This window comes from Schistocerca gregaria, chromosome 8 (assembly GCF_023897955.1).
Source record: "Schistocerca gregaria isolate iqSchGreg1 chromosome 8, iqSchGreg1.2, whole genome shotgun sequence".
Lineage (NCBI taxonomy): Eukaryota > Metazoa > Arthropoda > Insecta > Orthoptera > Acrididae > Schistocerca > Schistocerca gregaria.
In genome coordinates this window covers 262,285,570-262,309,685 of record NC_064927.1, presented here as the reverse complement: position 1 = coordinate 262,309,685, position 24,116 = coordinate 262,285,570, and the positions used below count along the sequence as shown (strand labels likewise).

General features: G+C 43.1%; 1 protein-coding gene across 1 annotated transcript in view; it reads right to left on the bottom strand.

Annotated features, from left to right (window-relative positions):
• Positions 1-24,116, bottom strand: part of LOC126284655 (odorant receptor coreceptor) — a 289,713-nt gene that overhangs the window by 125,458 nt on the left and 140,139 nt on the right. The window lies entirely within an intron of this gene.

The following is a 24,116-nucleotide window of genomic DNA, read 5'->3' as shown; positions in this document are numbered from 1 at the left end:
CTACGTTTGATAAAAAGCGGAGATGTGATATTCATTTATTCACAGCTTTCAGTACGTCACGTGGTTAAAGCGCGAGTTGGGTTTCACATGATCGATATTTTCGAAATCCATGGTTCATAAGGCTCTGAGCACTATGGGACTTAACATCTTTGGTCACCAGTCCCCAAAACTATTTAAACCTAACTAACCTAAGGACATCACACAACATCCAGCCATCACGAGGCAGAGAAAATCTTTGACCCCGCCGGGAATCGAACCCGGGCATGGGAAGCGAGAACGTTACCGCACTACCACGTGAGGCGGCTCGAAATCCAGGCTGGTTGGCATGGGAGAGGTTAATCACTTCGAGATACCTTATTATGTCTGAGCTCAGAATACTTTCTAAGATTCTATAACAAATGGATGTGAAGGATATTGGACAATAGTTTCGTAAATCTATTCCGCTACCCTCGTTATCAATGGGTGCGATTTATGCTTTCTTCCAAATGCAGGGCACAGTTTTTTGTTAGAGGGATCTGCGATGGATATAGTTAGAAGAGAGGCCAACTCAGCCCTAAATTGGGTATAAAATTTAATAGGAACTCCATCGAGCACCAGGGCTTTATTCAGCTCTAACCAGTAGGTGAACTGCTTACTAACTGCAAATCGTAAACATTCAATTTCTTAGAAGATTGGAGGCATTGCTTTAAATTGTATTATAAAACAGTTATACGGTATAAAATCTTCGGTTGTTAGGGTTAGAAGTAAACTTGGAAATAAATCATTTCAGTATCAGAAATACCATGTGACGCTGGGCAATTATTTTTCGTTTGAATGAGACACACAATTGGCTTGTATTTAGTTTCATTTTCTAAGTGTTGCTCTCTGTTTTGATCAGATGGTTGATTGCATATTTGCAGTAATATCTTTTAGGGTCTTTAAGATATTATATACGCTAACTGATTTCTAGTGCTTCATACTGTACAGCACTTCATTTTATGTAACATACTGCATGTGTGAAAATTAAAATTTTTGGGTAATTTTTTACCCTTCTGAACCACTTTAGCAGCTATATCCCTCCATGCCTCGACTTCCTTCAAAGTGTTCTTATAATCTGTATCAGCTCTATCGTAGTAGTTGTACTACCTCACCTGTTCGATAAGCTTCTCTGTTTCCATCTTTTCCACTGTGTGCACTGTAAGATCACCGATACGACTGATCTGCCTCCTTGGGGGTTCAGCCGCCTGCAGGAGTTCAGTCGCCGATCGCGACGGCGAATCTGCATTCTGAGACAGACTGGCGCTCTCCTCGGCGGCTGGCCGGTTTCTGCCGTGGCCGAACCGCCCTTTGGGTGACTGACGCAATGAAGTAATACGCATTTCAAAGTCGTAGGTCACACAGACAGAAAGCGCTTTGCGGGGCCAGACCTTGTTAAAGAATGGCGGATGGCACGCAGGCTTTGCCGGACTGTGGAGAGGGGTGTGGGGCGGGGGGTGTCTTAGAGGGACACTTTGCTTTGTCGTTTTATTCACTATCTTTCAAGGCCGCTTCCCCCCGCGATCGCGCCACAGGCGGACAGAAAATAGAAGCGCTGAAAAGGCACAGTTCACCATTAACTGCTTCGAATGATGTTCAAATTTCGTCGACTAATTTTGAAAGTTGTCTAGTGTTTCCAACCCGTACGAAAGAGGAAAAATTACGTTTGCGCTGCTCTCTAAGCGCGTACGGTTACGTTCGATGGAAATGCAACAGAATAATGTTCTTAGAGATGGGTTGAATGGTCTGAGTGTGTCAGGAGTGTCAAAAGTTGTGAAGAACATCTTTCTCTTGCCCATCGCACGGTGAAATGTCGTTTTGCACCACGAAACGTGTCGGGATCAACGCCCTAGGGAAAAGGTAGGATTTCATTGAGAAAAATTATACCACACGCTGTGGCCCCTTTCTGCCGATTCTGCCTTGTTTGGAATGTTTCCCTTGGCCGGGTCATACGAAAACCACATGATTTCAATGTTGGTCGTCCTGGTTCTGACCGATATCTCAGAAGCGTCCTGAGAATGTGTGAAACATGGGTACGAGAGGGTATGACGACCTTCCGATCGTGTGACACGTCCAGTGACATTGGCCAGGATTGTGATGATCTTTGTTACCTAAGTGACATCACTAACTCTCCTTACACTGCATATGAACTTCTCAGCTGCGACATTTTTTTTTGCGTCTGTCCACACATTGCTGTTTGAAGCGTAGCCGAACCCGAGGGTGACGTTGCATAGGGCCACACTTTTGCTCCATTACAGAGGAAGGTTTCAGGTACCTTTGACCCAAATATCAAACTTAAGCGTTGTAATGGATGGGGATTATGGAGTTTCGAAAAACAGTGTCTTTCCAAAATAAATTAAAATGTTTCTTCATTCCTGTTAATTATTAGTCTCTAAATAATTTCGATTCTCTTCGAAACAATCTCATAAGTTTGCGTTTTCCAAAGACTGGGACTACCAATGACTTGGCTCATATGCGGTGTTATATGCTGTATTTCTCCATACGTGCCAGTGTCTCTCGCCCGAGTGCACTCTTCTCCAAGTAAGGTGCGCGTCATTTACGACGGCGGCCGAGTTTAGGTTAGTTCTGCGCATCTGACGTCACAAAACAGTCAGCCAATAAACAGAGAACGACGTTGCCAGAGCTCGACTGCAGTGCAGAGCACGGACGAGTGTCTTCAGTTTTAGAAACATTCAGCAATAAATAAAGCAATTGAACAAAAGCAATGTCTTGATAGTAGACTTTCTTTCATAGAAAGTTTGGAAAAAGCATTCTTTATACAAATTGCTTCATATTCTATTAATTAATTAAACCAAACAAGCAATAAGCCACCTAATTCAGGCGATAGTATGGAAAGGTGTTTGTATCATTCTCACGAACCGCTTTTTCGCGATAAAGAACAGCGGTTATTGTTTATTTCCTATTGTACTTCGACGAAACATGAGTACTTCATAACCACACCAACAGTGTTTGTCGGTATTTTGCGTGATATTTTGAAGTCCTCTAGGAGATCTATTGAATGGTGAGCTCCATTAGTCTAATGTTTGAAGTGTAGAGCCGGCACGGTAGCTCAGCGTGTTCGGTCAGAGAGCTGGTTCGCCTCTGTAATAAAAAACTGAGTGGAAGGACCAACAAACGAACTTGTACGGATGTCATGTGACGTCCGCAACGACCAAACACATCGATCAACAATGAAGAAAATGAAAAAAGAAAATGTATGACTGCTAAGCGAAAGGTTCTGAGTTCGAACCTTGATTGGTGCTCAATATTTTCTTTATTTAAAAACAATATCGAAGTGTCTTACTTCATGAATTTCATTCGTTTGAATGTAATTTTTTGAAATTTCTAGTGGCAACTAAAATCGACCGTACGGAAAGTGTACGCTATGGACTTTTACCTCTGCAAACTCTTCAAAATTTTGTGCAATGGTTTACTACATGTAATGCTGCACAATAACTGCGTTGAACATCGAAACAAAATTAAATCATTTATGGGAGGAAGGTATCAGTCAAGGACATATGTAAAAATCAAATTTTTAGCCAAATAGTTTTTGTGAAATCGAATGATAAAGTGTGTCAAAGCAGTCGGAACACCATGTGTCTCCACAGGCGAGCAGTGCAGTGATGACAAAATCGCTCACAGTGCGGAATGCGGGGAGTACGTCTCTGTAGCAGCGAAAGGGTTAATGCGGCCGTGGTGGCTTTACTTCATAAACTGCGCGCTCCACTCTAAACGTAAGTTTGCCAACTATACTATAGCGTTGCTTCTCTTGGCGCGTACAACTGGCAACGCAGCAATCTTCCGCGCCTGGGCGGGCATGCGCGAACCGCCAAGGTAAAAGAACTGAACTATAGGACGTTATCCTATCTGAACAGAAAGAGGGGAAATGAGGGAAAGCCACGACAATGGCGCAAGCGGATTTCTTTCATATTACATATTTCTCAACAATATAGGTTACAAACAAAACAAATCTTTTGTATTATTCAAGTATTTCAGGAGATATAGTCGATTTTGTACCTGCACAGTTTGTCGGAATACGAATAGACGCAGACGATTTCGTAGATTTTCGGCACTTATGTAATTTAACTGAGCTTTATTTAGTTTCATTATCGAAGAAAACCTTTTACACACGTACGTTGATCGAAACATTACTGTTCCGTTCACGACTTCGTTATGGAGACGTGGCTGGCCTTCTATAGAAAAGTAAACATAAAACATTTGGACAATTTTAACGTAAAAGATTTTGTCTTGTAAATGGGAATTACAATTCAGGTCGAGCAATTCCACCTGTAGATATGCGTGGGCGCTTTCAGCTGAAATCGCAAACGGTCTCGAAAACAGCTCACAAAAACTGTGGGACTGGCAGTATCAATGTGCCATCATATTTTTATCTTGTTACAATTTTTGATTTTAAATTATCTTGGCAATTATGGTTTCCTGTGTTAAGTTATCTTAAAGCATGTATGACATTTGATACATCTGTGATAATTTTCGTGCCGTTGATGGTGGTTCAGAACAGAAACCAGTAGCAAAATGAAATTACATCGCTGTATACAGCGCAATGTCATGCATTTTTCACAATTTGTTCCTGCTGTTCACCGTCACCTAAGCAACATGTTCGGCAAGCGTATGAGGCAGTTAACGTTAGTTGTGACCAGCGCTGTTTTTCTGGGGGAACGCTGGGGGATGCGTACTCCTAAACTTTTTCGTCGACAAAGTAATTTTTTTACGATGATGAGAACTTGGAAGGGAGCCAAAGATTTATTTCACGGACGTAAATTTTTTATTTCACTTTTTTTTCTGTTGGTAATCGCAATACGAACGATACCAGTGCAGTTTTTAGTGGGAAAGCGATGTCATTGACTGTTTCAAGCATTAGGAAGCTGCGGCAACCACTCTCGACAACTGCATCGCTGGCAGCCAGTTCGACAAGCAAGTAGTGCCCTCGCCCGCTAATAGTGGGTGATGGTAGTGCTAAACGGATATGCGTACGCTCAAACGCCGAGCTACCGATAGATCTCCACGGTCCCGCTACCATGATGATGTTAATGACCTCATGGCTAAAAGCAGACGGGTAGTATCCCATGCTTCACTTATAAGTAATTTTCGCTGCTTTATATCCAATGTCGGAGTACCCTCAAACGTTTTTTTTTTTTTTTTTTTTTTTTTTTTTTTTTAGCCGTGGTTGTGACCCTAGTCGTTATACCCGGACGTTCGCCAGTCATTTCTGCTACCGGCACAACACACGCGATAAGCGGGTAGTCTGCTCCATTGCTTCAGGGGCTTCTCATCGAGAAACAAGTCAGGAGCCGAGCATCGCTAGTACACCGCATTTTTTGAATACATTACTGCAGACGGACAATAACAAGCCTGATTATGTGATAATCTCTAGCAAGCACCGCTAGAGGTGCCAGCCTAGGCGACAAGCAGCCTGTGCATCGACGACAGCGGTTCTGCAATTGCAGGGACTATGATGCACTCGCAAGTTCTAGTTAAGACACGGTTCGATCGGTAGCAGCAGGGTATACCTGCTACGCACGTACAACGTTACTATACCACCAATAGAGCATGAAATTATGATGAACACGACTAACAATTAATGCCAACCACACCCATTATGCATGAAGTTCAACAGTTGAAGTTTCTATTGGAGGAATAGCACAATGCGCTTGTCTTCTGCTCACGCCAGGGAGGTCAGCATTTGCAGTTATGTCAGCCAGCTAGCAACAGCAGACGCTCAAGCTCTGCGCTTTATGCCAGCTGCTCACAACCCATCAACCGGAGCTACCTGGCCGAGCCAAGCTCGTGGACCAGATCCGTCCTGCCCTGTGACGTCGCTCCAGCAGTTTACCAGACTGGACACTCCACAGCGAGCAGCCATCTCTCTCAGAGCCTTCGGCTCCTCTGGCACTGGTTTTCCTCCAGTGTCAGCAGACTGATGGTGCTTCTGTGGCACTTACACTGTGCGTGTGGGCATGTCTAGTAGCTGCGCTCACTATTATTTCACGAAGGACTTCGACTGTGTCATACTGAAAGCAGATCAGGAAGATTCAAGTTATATTACTCAGACTTTGCGTTACATTGAACTCTGCTTTTGTGCGTCGTGGAAATAAAAGTGCATTTAAATGTTACCTGGGAATCATACTGAATCATGGATTGTTTGCGCACTTACTACAAAGTACATAAAACTAGTGACTGTTTAGTTGTTTAGGAATTGATTTTCCTGAGTTTCACTGTTTTAGATTTTTTCTCTACTGATTCAGTACTGTTATGTAACAATATAATTTTAAACTACGACACAACAACATGTAATTAGTGATAAGTCACACGTCAAATGACGCGTTTCTGGAAGAAATACCTCATCCTTCAAGAATCTCCTCATATTGAAAGTAACAAACGTCATATGCTGAAACGCGAGATTACACATCCCACCAGAGACTGCGTCGAATCAAGCGTACCGTCCCATCCGCTTGATGGCACTGTGTTATCTCAGGTCCTGAGGTGATTTTCTTTAATTTCATTAATGGCTAATAGCTGTTTCAAAGCTTGTACTTCTGGATGCCTTAAACTGGTATTATACATTATATAAAAAACTTGGCATCGTGTTCCAACAATATACTTTCAGTTATTGTTTCTTCTCAACTTGCCCCAAAGAAATTCTGGTTATGTGTAAAGGCTGCCAGTGGCGCCAAAGTTATTCTACAGACACCTCATGGATGACATATGAATCAAAATTGAGGGTAGCAAAGCAAAATCCGAAATACTGGACACTATTTTGAACTGTTCGTTTACAAAAGAAAATTCCAGGTGTTCGGTGGCAATTTAACTGAAGTAAAGATCAGTGATTTACATGTTAGTCAGTGGCGTTGAGACGCAACTGAAATCGGGGGTGTTCAGCAAATCTCCACGGTACAAAATAAACTGTAGGTTAGTCAAACAATTAACTGCCATTAGTGCTTGGAAGAAAGCACACATCTACAAGAAGGGTAGCAGAATCGATTCACAAAAGTACAGTTCAGTCTCATGGAAATCTCTGTGTTGTAGAATCCTTACACACATTCTATGCTCAAACGTAAGCAGGCGTCTCGAACAGAATGACCTTTTCCGTGCTGGCCAGCAAGGATAGCAAAACATGTGACATGAGATATTCAGTTCCCATTTCTGTCATATACTGCAAACTAAGGATCAAGACAATTCGGTAGATGTTGTATCTCTTGCCTTCTGTAAAGCTTTATAGTTGATACAGTACCAACGATCATTAACAAAATCATAATTATATGTTGTACCATACAAAATTTTGAGACTACATTAAGGATTTCTTGTTAGGGGCGACGTATTAATTACCACAGAAGGAAAGTCAGTGACAGAAAAAAAAGTAACTTGAAAGTGCTCCATGGAAATTAGTTGGAACCTTTGTCCATTTTGTATATTAACGACATTTCAAACAATGTAAACAACACTCTCACATTTTTGCAGATGAAGTAGTTATCTATAATGGACTACTACCTGAAAAAAGCTACTCAGTTATTCATATTGATAAAATTACAAAATAGCGCAGAAATTGTCAAATGAGTTTAAGTGTACAGAAATTTAAAACACTGCTCTTTGCAAAATTCAAAAAACAGTGTTCTATGACTACAATTTCAATGAGCTACAACTGGAATCAGTCAGTTAGTGCAAATTCTTGTATATAATAATTTATACGGACATGAAATGGATTGACCACTTAGGCTCAGTTATGGGAAATACAGGTGTCAGGGATTGGATCATTTGCGAGACACTGAGAAAATGCAGTCTCCAACGAAGTCTGCCTACAAGACGCCTGCGGGGCCCGTCTTAGAATGGCGCTGGGACTATAACATATCAGTCTTACTTTCCCAGTTTATTAGTATGTTTGTCTTCATTAGGAAATCTTTACGAGCAGCGGCCAAAGAAATGTTATGTTACATCGTAGGTAGGTTTTCGCCTCTCACTTGTTTAGAATTGGAACAGGGAAAGGACACGATTGCAACTGCTCTTCATTTGTGTTGCCGGCCGGTGTGGCCGAGCGGTTCTAGGCGCTACAGTCTGGAATCGCGAGACCGCCACGGTCGCAGGTTCGAATCCTGCCTCGGGCATGGATGTGTGTGATGTCTTTAGGTTAGTTAGGTTTAAGTAGTTCTAAGTTCTAGGGGACTGATGACCTCAGATGTTAAGTTCCATAATGCTTAGTGCTATTTTTTTTTGCTCACTAAGTACGAAGATGTCCCATAAGAGACTGCCAGCCACCACACAGGCAGAATCACTCGCCTGGCACGTGTCAGGTCCGAGCAGCAACCTCTACTTAACGCTCTCTATTCGGGACTAATTTTTGATTCCATCGACATTTTTTCATTTGTGTTGTGACTGACAATTCGCAATTTTTCACAAACACAACTTTTATTCATTTAAGTTCACAAGGTTGATGACTGAACGGCAAACGAAAAGTAACAATAACGATGCAAATAAAGTCTCCTAGTTAAGACAAATAAAAGTTCACTTCTAATTTCCCACAAAAGTTCATGTTAACACCCCCCCCCCCCTCACACACACACACACACACACACACACTAGCCAGAGTCCAATTCAGAGACGAAGACTTAATCTTCAGCGGTCGAAGTACACGAGGTCGACATCCGGAGTGAATTGAACTTTGGGGCTGGTTCTGGCCGCTAAATAGCTGTCTCCAGCCAATCAGGTTTTGGCGTAGTGATACTTCCTGAAGGCCGTGGCTCCCCCTGCAGGAAGTAGTGCTCGGAATGTCTATTTCCAATATCTTGTATGTAAATAGCCGGTGTTTAACATGGTACATTTGGTACGCTTTGGACATAGACAACCTCGTCCTCTGTGGTGTAATATGGGTTGCCGGCCCTCAGGTGCTTCCTTGGCTCCATCATAACAATGTATTAGGCGCTGGGACTGGCAATAGTTCCGTGCACACTCAAAGGATGTAGGTGCGCGTGTGCTCAGTGGTGCTGCAATATTGTTAGTATTACTTGTAATATATGAAGTTGGAAGATTAAACGTAAGATAATTAATTTAATGTCTTTTTATTTATAACTGCAGAACCATATATAAGCCCATTGCTTCACAGTATATGGGTGTTTTATTTTAAGTCATAACTCATGCTTTGAGTTGGCTGTGAGCGCTACAAATCTGGGAGAGGAACATAAGGTAACAACAGGATTACCTCGCAGATTTTCAGATTTGTTGTGTAGGTAACTAGCCATTACCTGCGGCTGCGCACGCATATCGGTAGTTTTGTTATGATGTAGTGTGTGAGTACACGTGGAATAATGTCCGTTGCCGTCAAGTGTCCGTTGCATAAGCATTGGTCATCATGTTACCTCCTCCCCCCCCCCCCCCCCCCCTCCTGCACCAAAGGACGACGAAGCGGCACGCGCAGTGTCGGTGCCAAGCAATTGGTGCGGAAAGACATCAAAAATTATACAAAGTGTACATTTTGAAAGAAACTGAATAATTTTTTCCACGGTTTAAGTTCATTGCTCTAAAATGATGTTTTATTCCTTACTTCACCCTCTTAGGTGCCGACTTTATTTTTCTTTCTAAAGTCGCCTATGTTCTTCCTCGTGGGTCAATGAACCGAAATTAGTTCAGCAGTTTGGCCGCGAAAACTCTCTGCATTGAGAGCTCGCTTCCGTGCAACTCTAAGATTCTATCGGCGGCTGTCACGATTGAAGGTTTTCTCACACATTCTTATTTCTACAGCCTCTGTAACTAAAGAGGCTTCAGAAATAAGAGTTGTTGAGAAAACCTTCAAGCGTGGCAGCCGATATAATCTTGACGGTGCCTGGAAGCGATCTCTCGATGCAGAGAAGAATCAAGAGATGTTCATCGCAATATTTACGCTACGGTGAGAGCGGTGGTGCCGCCAGCGCTGACATTGACGCCATCTGTACAGCTTGACGTAATCAGAGAGCGTCTTTGGGCTACATTAGGCCACCACAGCAGCAGTTTTGACAGTCAGTTGCTGCAGACGAAAAAGATGGAGGTAATCGTCGAAGGCTAGAGGTTTTAACCTTATTTGACGCGGCAAGGAGCTCGAGAATGTTTTATGCAACTTGTGATCTATTCCTTACCACAGTTCCCTGTCATGAACAAATATTTTTAGACCTTATAATCATTATTCTGTATTTATATGCAAACTGATATTGTATAACTGAGTTGTACTGGCTAACACTAGTGTTTTATTAAATCCAAGACAAAATATGAAGTAAGAAATCTGCTAAAAAAGTAATACTCAGTACCACTGGTGTAACGTCTATGTGGATCATCTCTATCGTAAGCCATTTCGCAGCCACAGCTATATTTTACCAAAGTGCATTTACATCATGGAAAGAACGTTTTGCCAGATGCGTCACAGCTGATGGAGGCTACATTGGGTAGGCTCAATGTATAGCTAAATGTTCCAAGTACGTTCACAAAAAAATTCATTCTCCTCCTGCAAAAAATTTAAAAAAATAGAGACGCCTGTGCAAAATTTTTTGAACGCCTTTGTATTTTTTATACTGCGGGCAAGAGGAGAGGTACTACCTAATATCTGATTGCATTCAGGGGTAATGGTATAAGAAAGGTTGGGAATCACTGTATTAAAATCTTAAAGCAGGGAGTACAATTTTATCTAAAGCGTAATTGTGGCCACAGTGGTACATGCAATACCCCGTGCATGAAAGACGTAGTACAATAGATCACCACAAACGGAAGAGTTAAACAAAATAGTTTCATATGCATTAGAAAGTGTTGCAAACAGTTCACTTCGATGATGTGAAGCATTAAAAGATCCTAATATTCAGATGGACAAACGTAATCCCGATTCTGCACCATGCCTCGAGAACTTACCGTTTCACCTAACAACGAACGTTATGTTTGAAGATAGACAAATGCACGCTAAAGATATGGAAATGCTGCAAGTACTGACGCGCCAAATTTGCGCAGATCTGAGAATGATCAACAGAAACTGATCTGATTCTACTGGATACAGTACTCAACTACAGCAGCGCGTCTGCATACATAAACACGCCGACTGTAGCCTAAAGAAAGCCTAGACTTCATATGGTCTGTTTAAATCGAAAGTTCTCGGCTGTATAGACAGCGCGCAAGCCTCTGATTGGCTGGGGTTGCATCCCTGCCGACGCTTCAAAACGTGGCGAAAATGTGACACAGCGTTACCGCCAAATAATTTGTAGCGCGAATAGCATATGCTTTATCGGGATGATTATTTTCAATGTACGATGCAACCGATTCCCATACTTTCAGAATTTCTTTTAATCTGCCAGAAGATTGCTGCTTTGCTGTCATCGCCGGCGCCGTCTCCTCCTATGAAGAACTGCTCTGCACTACTTCCTGTTGCGAAAGACATGGCAACTTTATAAGCTCTCCTGTGATCATTTCTTGGCTGTGATCTTCCGCAAGGTCGTCGGTATCATTGTTATTCAATTTCTAGTCCCATGCTCGTGGCTAAAGGCACAATCTCTTTGAATACTGGCTTCACAGATACTGACTTAAAGGGCTCAGAGTCACATTCGACTACCCACTCCGGCCGAAGCTTCTGCCAAGCCGAATTGAGAATTCTCTTGGTAACCCATTCCCATGCTTTTTCGCTCATCTTGATGCGGGCAACGATGTTGAAGTCATATTGCCAAAACTCTCTGAGAGTGAGATGGTAACTTCAGTCAACTCAAAACAATGTTCGAAGAGTGCTTTAGTGTACAGCTTCTTAAAGTTAGAAATAATTCTGGTCCATAGACTGAAGTAAACAAGTGGTGTTTGGAGTCAGAAATTGGATCTTGACGAATTGAAATTCTTCAAGGAGGTGGTCCTTTAGGCCTCGAGAATGGGCAGGAGTGTTTTCCATAACAAACAAGACTTGGACTGGCATATTCATCTCAAGCAAGTATTTTTTCATCGAGGGACGAAACACTTCATTGACCTCATCACAAAAAAGATCATGTGTCACCCAAGCCTTCTTGTTGGTGTTCCACATCACATTTAACATGCTCTTCTGTTCTTTACACTTCTTGAAGGCTCATGGAGTTTCTGAATGGTAAACAAGCAGTGGTTTAATTTTCAAATTGCCGCTTGCATTGGCACAGAATAGCAATATGGGATGGTCTTTCATTAGCTTGTGACCGGGCAATGTATCTCCTGTGGTATTATAAAGGTACGCTTCGGCATATTTTCACAGCATAGACCCGCCTCGTCACAATTAAAAATCTGTCGCGGCAGATAAACCTCAGAATTTACGAGCATCTTGAAGTCGTTGATGTAGTTCTTTGCTGCCTTTGTGTCAGAGCTGGTTGCTTCGGCGTGCGTCACACAGCTGTGCATGCCAGTGTTTTTCTTAAACCCCTCGAATCACCCACAGCTTGTCTTAAACACTTCTTGGGCCGCTAGTCATCCTAGCGTCTTCTTAACGAGGTCAAGCCTTCTCACGAATGATGTTCTCATTAATAGTGTCGCTTTCCAATTGCTTTTCATTTATCCATATAAGGAGCAACCTTTCGACATCGTCCGAATACGAAACTGTTATTTAGATACTCTTGTCACTCCCTTTGAATCATCTATCTCCTTAATCTTTTCCTTGTTCTTGAGGATAGTGCAGACAAATTGTATGTGCATGCTACATCGGCAACTCTCGCGTTTCTCAGTGATTTTACGTTTCATTTCCAAGGTAATTTTCTTTCTCTCATGGTCATCTTATTGCGGCTTTAATTTCGGGGTCATTTCTGCGAAGACTATTAAAATTTGCAGACACAAAAAATGACACTGTGTACACGGGTTTAGAAAAATGTATTATCACGAACTGCACTAAGATAGTAGTAGAAAGAGCTCTAAGCCCAGACTGTAGCAGGAACTAAAGACATTGTTCATATGCGACTGCCGACAATGAAAAGTGTTCATTTCTGAGCGTTTCCCCAGCCGCTCGCCAATGACTGGTGACGTCACACAAAATCGTCGTCACTCGTTATGGGAAACATCGGTCGTTAAGCGGGTAATTATTTTTTTTACAATTTGTTTTACTCGTTATGCGAATTGCGCGTTATGGGAGGTGCTCGTTAAGTGAGATTCCACTGTAGTCGTAATTCTGTTTCTTACTTCACTACTTGTAAATGATATATTGCGCTGCATCCATTTCTGCAGCCACGTCGATCCTTTGCCTGGTGCAAGTCTTACAGATTTCTGAAACGAGTCCATGGATTCGTTTCATGTAACGTGACTTACCAAGTCACTTGCGCATCATACATGTTGCAACTTTTTCGAATCTGCCTTGCTATTTATTTTATTTATCTCAGTGGATACTATTTTCTTCCTTTATCCCATATTCCATGAGTGATTCTCGTCTGACAATTGCGGGGATGGCTGAAAAGAGAAAACGTAAAAGGCGACGGAGAAGGGAACGAGCCCCGAAAAGAATGAAAAAGCATTACTTCCCCATACTTTTAAAAAAGAGAAACCACTCATTAATTAGCTACGTTTTAGATAGGTACCAGATAAAGAAAGGGAGCCTGATAAGTATGGACTAGCTGAAACATTTTATACGCAGCGAATTTCTCCCCTCTACTTTTTTAAACAAGAGACGCTATTTCGCTAGTTGCAATAGTGTTGAGACAATTCTTGACTGGGCTCGGTGACAGAATTACTATTGGAAACACTCTTGTCTGGTCTTGGTAGAAAGGTATCAGAATTTCTTGATTTTGTGATTTATCATTTTTAATTTAATTACAGTAGTATTTGGTGCTGTTTATTCAGTTTTTGACGGCATTCTGGCGTGCTTATAAAGGTATAATAAGGTGGAATTTGAATCATCAGAATAGCATGTTATAAGTGGCTAACTCCCTTGTGGTTGATTATTATCTGAGGTCTCACATTGCAGAGTCTGGCAAATTGCTCAAGGTTGCGTGTGAAATGGCTTGGGCTGATTCTGTTTGTTCGTTGTAACGAGTTCCCAGCCGCGCTTGGTGCCCACACGGTCTCAGGCGCCATGTCACGGATTGGATGGCCCCTCCCGCCGGAGGTTTGAGTCCTCCCTCTGGCATGTGTGTGTGTGTGTGTGTGTGTGTGTGTGTGTGTGTGTGTGTGTGTGTGTGTGTGTGCGCGCGCGCGCGCATCTTGTTCTTAGCATAAGTTAGTTCAAGTAGTGTGTAAGACTAATGCCCGATGACCGTAGCTGTTTGGTCTCTTAGTAATTCACACACATTTGAACATCCTGTTGCCTGTAACTGGTGTATGTTGGTGATTCTCTTGCTGCTAGTGATTGTTATGATACAGTGCATGGAGCTGAGGCTGTCAAATAGAATAATTACTCATAAGGTGGAATATTTCGGCGTAACAATGATTTTCGAAGTTTGTAAGAGTTTCGGTTGCTCCAGCTTTCACTCTCCCCCCTGTCACCATCGTACTACCATAGTACTACAGTAGACAGTAGATTATCATGTTTCCGTGTGTATTTTCGAGAGAACAAGACTCCTTCCGTTTATCACAAACGAATCCTTCACTAAATTTAAATCGTTAGTGTATGGGAGTACTTGATGTTTACCGTAAGTGTTCTATTTTCTAAAGTTAAATATGCTGAAGCACTTGCCGTAAGTCAAAAGAAAAAAACGTAAATAAAAGTTCGTCACTACAAATTATAGAGGAATTTCAACATTTTTGTCAAACTGTTTCGAGTATTTCGTAGATTTTCCGCATATCGCAACTTGTCAAATGAGAAAGAGTAAGAGTAGGAGAGGCTACATACCGATGTACTTCTCATGTCATGATTGCGACTGAATTATGTGCAGTAAGTCCGTATATTATAAATGCTCCGTTATGCCAGATTCTAGCACCTGCTTGGTAATAAGCCGTTATTCCGCTGAACGAAGTTAAACTGTTGTTTCTTTGGGTCGAATTGGACTGTATTCCATCCTGATCATTGATTAATAATGGAACAGGCGATGAATGAGACGTGAGAGAGCAGACTGCAGGATGGGAACTCGTTACAACGAACAAACAGAATCAGCCCAAGCTATTTCACACGCAACCTTGAGCAATTTGCCAGAATCTGCAATGTGAGACCTCAGATAATAATCAACCACAAGGGAGTTAGCCACTTATAACATGCTATTCTGATGATTCAAATTCCACCTCATTATACATTTATAAGCACGCCAGAATGCCGTCAAAAACTGAATAAACAGCACCAAATACTACTGTAATTAAATTAAAAATGATAAATCACTAATGGCGAACGTAGGTGGTAACCTTTCACGATTGTAGTCATATCTTGTACAATGCAAACACGGGTTTAATTTTTTATGCCTTTTCTGCCTCCCTTCTTACAGCACTGTTCCAGCTTGGGAGAATGGCCTTACTTCACAAACATTATGTACCTACATAGTTACGCGAGTTTCTTTCCTAAATGGTTTCCTCCAATTTTAATCATTCCTATCATAACACAATCACCCCTCAGAGCCTTGCTTTTCTTCGTTCATCAAGCGGCTTTAAATAATTTATCTGGCGTTACTTCAAGAATGTCACCACCTATATTATTACGTGTGTTTACGAACTCGTGAAGCGACTGTTGGTAAGCACTGTCCAGCGAACAGCGCAGCGACTCTGTGATTGTCGCCTACGTCCTTCATCTTTTCGGGTAGTAACGCTTCCGTTTGATGTTTATTTCTGAAGGAGGTTTCTACGTTAGGTAGTCACCTTGATGTGATTCACCCTTATCTTGGCCTGGTGAGCAAAGTTTGAAGCTTCTAGAGTTCGGATCCCAAACGTATTTCGCAACAACTTGTCGAAGATACAACTTTGTGCCTTTCCTTTGCGATTCACGGCCGTGGCTTGTTCCCTCAGGGGCGGGGGTAGCCTGCACGACGTGTGGGAGTCTTTCTCACGATAAATGTTTGAGTAGCGGCGCCGTGGCGTGCGCCACGCGGCCCTCTCCCCTCCACCTCACCGCCCTACCTCCCTTTCCCCAGACAGACCTTGACCGCTGTTCACCTGGTCACACAGTGTAAGTAGAATAAGGTGAGAATCCCGAATCACACATACGAACGCCAACGTCTTTCAAATCCGGCTTGGCGGTTATACACTACTGGCCATTACAATTGCTACACCAAGAACAAATGCAGATGATAAACGGGTATTCATTAGACAAATATATTACACTAGAACTGGCCTGTGATTCCATTATCACGCAATTTGGGTGCATACGTCCTGAGAAATCATTACCCAGAACAATCACCTCTGGCCGTAATAACGGCCTTGATACGCCTGGGCATTGAGTCAAACAGAGCTTGGATGGCGTGTACAAGTACAGGTGCCCATGCAGCTTCAACACGATACCACAGTTCATCAAGAGTAGTGACTGGCGTATTGTGACGAGCCAGTTGCTCGGCCACCATTGACCAGACTTTTTCAGTTGGTGAGAGATCTGGAGAATGTGCTGGCCAGGGCAGCAGTCGAACATTTTCTGTGTCCAGAAAGTCCCGTACAGGACCTGCACATGCGATCGTGCATATCCTGCTGAAATGTAGGGTTTCGCAGGGATAGAATGAAGGGAAGAGATGCAGGTCGTAACACATCTGAAACGTAGCGTCCACTGTTCAAAGTGCCGTCAATGCGTACAAGAAGTGACCAAGACGTGTAACCAATGGCACCCATACCATCACGCTGGGTGATAGGCCAGTATAACGATGACGAATACATGCTTCCCATGTGCGTTCATCGCGATGTCGCCAGAAACGAATGCGACCATCATGATTCTGTAAACAGAACCTGGATTCATCCGAAGAAATGACGTTTTGCCATTCGTGCACCCAGGTTCGTCGTTCAGTACACCATCGCAGGCGCTCCTGTCTGTGATGCAGCGTCAAGGGTAACCGCAGCTATGGTCTCCGAGCTGATAGTCCATGCTGCTGCAAACGTCGTCGAACTGTTCGTGCAGATGGTTGTTGTCTTGCAAACGTCCCCATCTCTTGACTCAGGGGTCGAGACGTGGCTGCACGATGCGTTAGAACCATGCGGATAAGATGCCTGTCATCTCGACTGCTAGTGATACGAGGCCGTCGGGATCCAGCATGGCGTTCCGTATTACCCTCCTGAACCCACCGATTCCATATTCTGCTAACAGTCATTGGATCTCGACCAATGCGAGCAGTAATGTCGCGATACGATACACCGCAATCGCGATAGGCTACAATCCCACCTTTATCAAAGTCGGAAACGTGATTGTACGTATTTCTCCTCCTTACACGAGGCATCACAACAATGTTTCACCAGGCAACGCCGGTCAACTGCTGTTTGTGTATGAGAAATCGGTTGGAAACGTTCCTCATGTCAGCACGTTGTAGGCGTCGCCACCGGCGCCAGCCTTGTGTGAATTCTCTGAAAAGCTAACGATTTGCATGTAAGAGCATCTTCTTCCAGTCGGTTAAATTTCGCGTCTATTACGTCATCTTCGTGGTGTTTCAAATTTAATGGCAGGTAGTGTAGCTGCAACGTCTGTATGGAGGAGCATTTTTTCTTCTTCCTGACCCGCACTGAGACAAAACTGAGCTCTGTGATCGGCAAATAAATTATTCAGACATGGTTGGTTGGTTTATTTGGGAAATGGGACCCAGCGGCGAGGACATCTGTCGTATTCAAACATGCAAGCTTGTTTCAGTTCCCGCCTTTTTTCTGTAATTGAAGACATTAACATATGTTGATTTTAATTAATGTCGTAGACAGAAGTAACAACTTGGGAAAAAAATATTTTCCTCCATTTCGTTTTGCAACATGGTGAGACGTGGGACAATCAGGATAATTCAAAAGAACCTCCGGCGTTTCAGAGGACGCTGTGCGGAGACTAAAAGGTATACAGAAAACACACACATATCAGTGCATAGACCATCCGTAGAAGTTTTATCACACATCGGAAATGTTCAAACATGTTAACCATTGGTGACGCGGGAAAAGTCAGTACAAGCGTTTAGGTTATTGACACGAATTGTCCGGAAAGGCACGGTAGCAACCTGCCTTGCAAATCTCTTCATTGGATTGCCTATCCCCAGAAGCGGACTAATTCCATGCTACAATATGGAGTGGAGTGAAGCTGAGGTTTAAAAACGAAACTTGGAGACAGCAGAACTTACTTTTATAAGTCCTGGTAACCATTAGCAAGATTATCTTTATCTGTGGGACATTGATACATAGCTACAATATGCAGCAAATTCTCAGTGGTTCTCAGATAGTCTGTCCAATAGCAGTGAAACGATTAAAGAGACAAATACTAAAGGAACCCTTGAATACCTTAATGGAACGTACATTTTTTATCACCACCACTATCCATCATCTGTTCCATGTTTAATTTCCTCTTCACAAAGGAGTTAGCTTTTCACTTCAATCAACCTCTTCACTCGCTGCGCACTACTTTTGGCAATCATCTGCCGTCAGTACATTACGTAATTTTCAAATTAGACTACCGATTAGTCTAACCAGTCACCTTTGTTATTATCTCCATTAGTCGCTTCGAAGGATTATAATTCCCTCATAAGATGGATTTCTGTTAATTAATGGCTCCTGAAACTCTATATTTGCCTAAATAATTGTTTATATAATGTAGGAGGTGCAGATACAATTGAAAAAGGTGCCAGTGACCACAAAAAACGGTGTCATATGTTAACAGAAGGTCGACGTACAACACATCCGTGCCTTATTAACTGAAATGAAACAAACCGATGACGGAGGTGTAATCATATGAAATCCTTCGTAAAGAGTGAATGTAAGAAATGTAATTGGTTACAGCAACTTGTACACTATCTGATCAAAGATATTCGTAAACCCACATGTAATTCTAAATCGACCGACAGATGGTGGACTCGTCAGCACAGGAAGTATTGTTTTGTTAGTAGAAAGGCAGTAACAGCAGAATGGGTCAGTGGGGAGAGTTCAGTGACTTCGGACATAAGCTAGTCATTGGATGCCACCTGAGTATCAAATCCATAAGGAACATCTCCATCCTTCTAAATCTGCCGAAATTGCTCTTGTGTTTGTGAACTGGAAATGCGAAGAAACAACTACAGCTAAACCAAGACCAGACAGATTGATTTACTGACCGGACAATGCAGAGAATGGTTCTCAAAAATCACACGGAATCAGCAGAAGGAATCCACGTTGGTTCTGAAGTGTTGCCAACAGTCCAGCTAGTACAATGACTGTGCGTAGAGAGTTAAAAGGAATGGGGTACTGTGGTGGAACACCTCCTCATAGACCACACGTTCTCGTACTCAGTGTTAAGCGACGCTTGAGGTGACGTATAATTTGGAGTGATGAACAACACTGTACCTTGTGGCAACCCAATGGAAAGGTACAGAGGCAACAGTCGTGTGACTAGGGCTTCCAGTCGGGTAGACCGTTCGCCGGGTACAAGTCTTTCGATTTGACGCCACTTTGGTGACTTGCGCGTCGATGGGGATGAAATTATGATGAATAGGACAACACAACACCCAGTCCCTGAGTGGAGAAAATCTCCGACCCAGCCGGGAATCAAATCGGACCCTTAGGATTGACATTCTGTAGCGTTAGCCACTCAGATACCGGGGGCGGACAGAGGCAACAGTATAGAAGTGATACGGTATGGAGGTGTTTTTTGTAGTGAGCTTAAGACAATGCAAGAGCAGATGTATATGAACATATTTTACAACAATTGTGTACGAACCTAAATAGAGGAACTGTTCAGTGACATGATTATTTGTAACAACATGACAACGCACCATCCCATAAAGCAGCATCAGTGAGACAATGGTTTGTGGGCAGTAACATTCCTGAAAGGGACCTGTCTGTTTAAGAACACTATGGGCCTCAACTTCTGCGGTCATTAGTCCCCTAGGACTTAGAAGTAGTTAAACCTAACCAACCTAAGGACATCACACACATCCATGCCCGATGCAGGATTGAACCGGCGACCGTAGCGGTCTCGCGGTTCCAGACTGCAGCGCCCAGTACCGCACGGCCACATCGGCCGGCGGGAATGAACCCAATGCATCATCTTTGAGTTTAGTTAGAACGTCGGATTAGCTCGAGATGCTAGCGTGCAACGACACTACATTCTCTGGTTCAATGAGGCGACATTCGTCTACAGACATTCCGACACCTCACAGATAGCGTACCCGTTATAAAGGCGAAGGGTGGAACACCCCATATTAATGCCCACTAACAGGTGTGCGGATGCTTTTGAAGACAAAGTGTATTTTCAATTAATTTTCACGAATGTCAAGGTTAAGGTTAACCTAAGATAATCGTATTTGAAGCGTTTTATCACTTGAAGTTGTTTTCCATTTCTTTCGTCGTTTAATTTTGCCGTGAAGGAGTATGTGACATTATTTCTTACATCCAGGGTTTGCAATTCAAATTTATTAATGGAACTCACCCGGAATTGGGAATTGGATAGCAGATCTTGTGGGAGTAGGCAGTATAACGAACAAGTAATGATGTAGAGGCCTGATTAGGCTCAATAAATACTCGTATATTGTCGGCGGTACAATGAGCATTTATGGAGCATCTCCACAAAAGTAACTAGCAGACAAAGGACGGAAAGATGACCACAAAGCAATCAGTAGTAATTAAAATATAAATGTACTGAAGCCAGAAATAAGTCACGAAAGAAATACAAGCAATCACATTTTCAGTATTCTTTATTGTTGTCAGTAAGCCAGAGCAAAATTAAGGCGAAGCATTAGAGGATACACATTACTGGCAGTGGAAGAAAATAGTTGTATTGGAAGCAGCTAACATAAGCTTGCAGAGGCGAGACAAACGTTAAGGACTACCTGACAAGACATGGTGGCAGGGTAGCGAAAAGACTACTACTGCATCTCGCCTGTTCTTAATCGCGTTAAAATAGCAACACTTACAGTGTACTAGTGCCCTACTAGGACAATATACCAGATACTAAAATTGAGACCAGTAGAATCTATAATCTTTGCGAAACTTGATCGTATGAGGTCATAGAGGCTATTCTTGGCACTTATGTACGGTCGCGTCGGAGAAAAAAATAAGTTCCAGGCAATTGTAAAGTGGGTGCCAGTAAAAGAGACCCATAGACCAGGAGAGCTTCTAAGGTCGCTACACTAAGTTTGTCCAAATCGCGAAAGTTGTGCTGGATGTATCCTTGAGGTAAGAGGAAGACAGCTTACAAAGGAAGACTGTTACAACGTTTATCCACGACGTTAAAGAAAACACTAATTTCGCTTCATGTAATAATATCACGAACCTGATTACGACGAAAGATAGGCGAGCACCCAATGATTTGAAAGGTATTTTTCTCGCTTCACTACGAAACACACAGAAAATTAATCTCAGTGTTTAATGACAGGTTGATTATTGAGCTATAGTGAACTTCCAACTGCCAACGGCCTTGCTGAAGCGGTAACACCGTTCACGTCAGGTCACTGATGTTAAGCGCTATCGGGCTTGGCTAGCACTTGGATGGGAGACCGTCCGGTTGGTTGGTTGGTTTGTGGGATTGAAGGGACCAGACTACTAGGGCCATCGATCCCTTTTTCCACAAACTTGAAACACCTACAAGGAATAAAAGCAAACAATGGAAACGACAAGAGACGACACAGAACAAGAAAGACAGAGACCAGAAAAAAGGAATTAAAATCACATCGAGTGTGACAGTGGTTGGCTGACCATAGAAACGAAAAAGGAAAAGCCAACCACCAAGAAACGCACTAAAAACACCAGACTAAAATCCTAGGCCAAAGGCCAGACTCAACACAAAAAAGGACAAACACTTAGATCAAGCGATAAAAATCCCTGCACGAATAAATCTCAAAACTAAATTTGCCATCGCAACGTCGTCTGATAAAAGTGCAGGAAGCATCTGCAGCGCAAACGTCTGCCCGGGCTGAGTTAAAAGCGGGCAGTCCAACAAGATGTGGACCACCGTCAACGCTGATTAGCAGCGACATAAAGGTGCGTCCTCGCGGCGTAATAAATAGCTGTGTGTCATCCAGGTGTGGCCAATGCGCAGCCGGCAGAGGACAACAAAGTCCTTGCGAGAGACCCGCAAGGAGGAGTGCCACGCACCAGTAGCCTCCTTGATGATCCGATGTTTGTTGGGTGAAGGAAGGGTGCGCGATTCTTCACCCCAGGTGCCAAGTACCATCTGCTACAAAACTGACGTGAGGTTCCTCTCCGAAAGGCCAATCTCTAAGGCTGGTGCACCGACAGCATGTTTGGCCAGCGTGTCAACGCGTTCATTTCCCAGGATGCCGACATGATCCGGGGCCGATACAAGGACCACAGAGCGGCCATAATGGGCAAGAGTATGGAGGGACTCCTGGATAATCACCAGACGAGAGTGAGGGAAACACTGGTCGATAGCTCGTAAACCGCTCAGGGAGTCATTACAGATAATGGAGGAATCACCTGAGCAGGAGCGGATATACTCTAGGGCGCTAGAGATGGCGACCAGCTCGGCAGTGAAAACACTGCAGCCAGCCGGCAATGAGTGTTGTTCATAATGATCCCCTAGAGTAAGAGCATGACCGACACGACCAGTGACCATCGAATCGTCAGTATAAACAACGCCAGAGCCTTGAAACGCGGCAAGGATTGAAAGAAAGCGGCGGCGGAGGGCCTCAGAAGGGACTGAGTCCTTCGGGCCCTGTGCCAAATCGAGCCGAAGGCATGGGCGGGGCACACACCACGGGAGTGTATGCAGAGGGGCCCGGAAAAGAGGTGGAAGAGGGAAAGCCTCAAGCCCACAGAGAAGAGCTCTGACGAGAACCGCGATCGTACACCCTGACCGGTTTGCTGAGCGCTGTTGGTAAGTATAGTTCACTCTGCCCTCGTGAGGCAAATTGAGGAGCTACTTGACTGAGAAGTAGCGGCGCCGCTCCCGAAAACTGATAACGACCGGGAGAGCAGTGTGTCGACCACATGCCTCCGATCTGCATCCGATGTCGCCTCTAGCCTGAGGATGACACGGCGGTCGTTCAGTACCGTTAGGGTCTTCCGTGACCTGTTCGCACAGAGCTTAGTTTTAGAGTAAGTGAACTGACAGCGATTCTCTACAAAATTGATAGTGTCCCACTTCGCAACGGCCTGTATTGAGTGAGTAGTTTATAGCTGTTCCAATTCCTGAAAACAAGTTTTAGGAATACAATATTACGCACAGATATCAGTATTTTTCCTCATTGTTGGAACTGTTACTCTTTGGTAAGGAAAAACACCACAGTACGCAACTGTACAAGCTCAAATTTATCTTACTTTAAAACCGTTGTCAGATGTGAATTGTATGTTTTACGAGGAAAAACACGTGCATTCAGTTTTTGTAGTGTCGTTCCGTGGAATTTGTTAAGCTATTTCGTGACCCTCTCAGACTGACTAAAAAAATCGTTAAAGTATTTTTGTGCGTCAGTTTTTAATCTAACCAATCGAGGGAAACAACTTGAGCAAAAGTACTCAAGAACTGGTCGGAGGAGTGAATGCTCAAGATACATAACTGTGCGAAGCGTCTTACGGTGCAAAACACATACACACACACACACACACACACACACACACACACACACACACACACGCACACACACACATACACACACAGACTGATGCGGCTGTCCACTTTACGGTGCAGCTTCCTGCCGCTCTGACACCTGTGATGTATTTTTACAATCGATTATCGATTACGAAAGCAAAGTTCGTCTTTTGCGTTAAACTAAATTGATAGCATATGAATCACATTTTTTTCTCGCACATAGTACGTATTTGTAACAACAGCGCCACACTGCTGATTGCTTGATGAATCCATAGCTACCACTAAATCCTTATTAAACTGATGTCTGTAAGAAATACATATTTCTAATGTTGAAACCAATTAAACTGGTCACCCATATTTTGCTAGCATGAATTAAGGCTCTATAACAACTAATAAAGGAATAATACGCTCCATGGGGAACTACTCATTTGGATAATTTCAAAATTGTGCCATGTACTAAGAAATGGATCTGTGTTGGAGTATTAAGGCTCAATTAAACGACTGTTTTGAAAACCAAGTTTAGTACTGAAATATTTATCATGATATTAAGTTG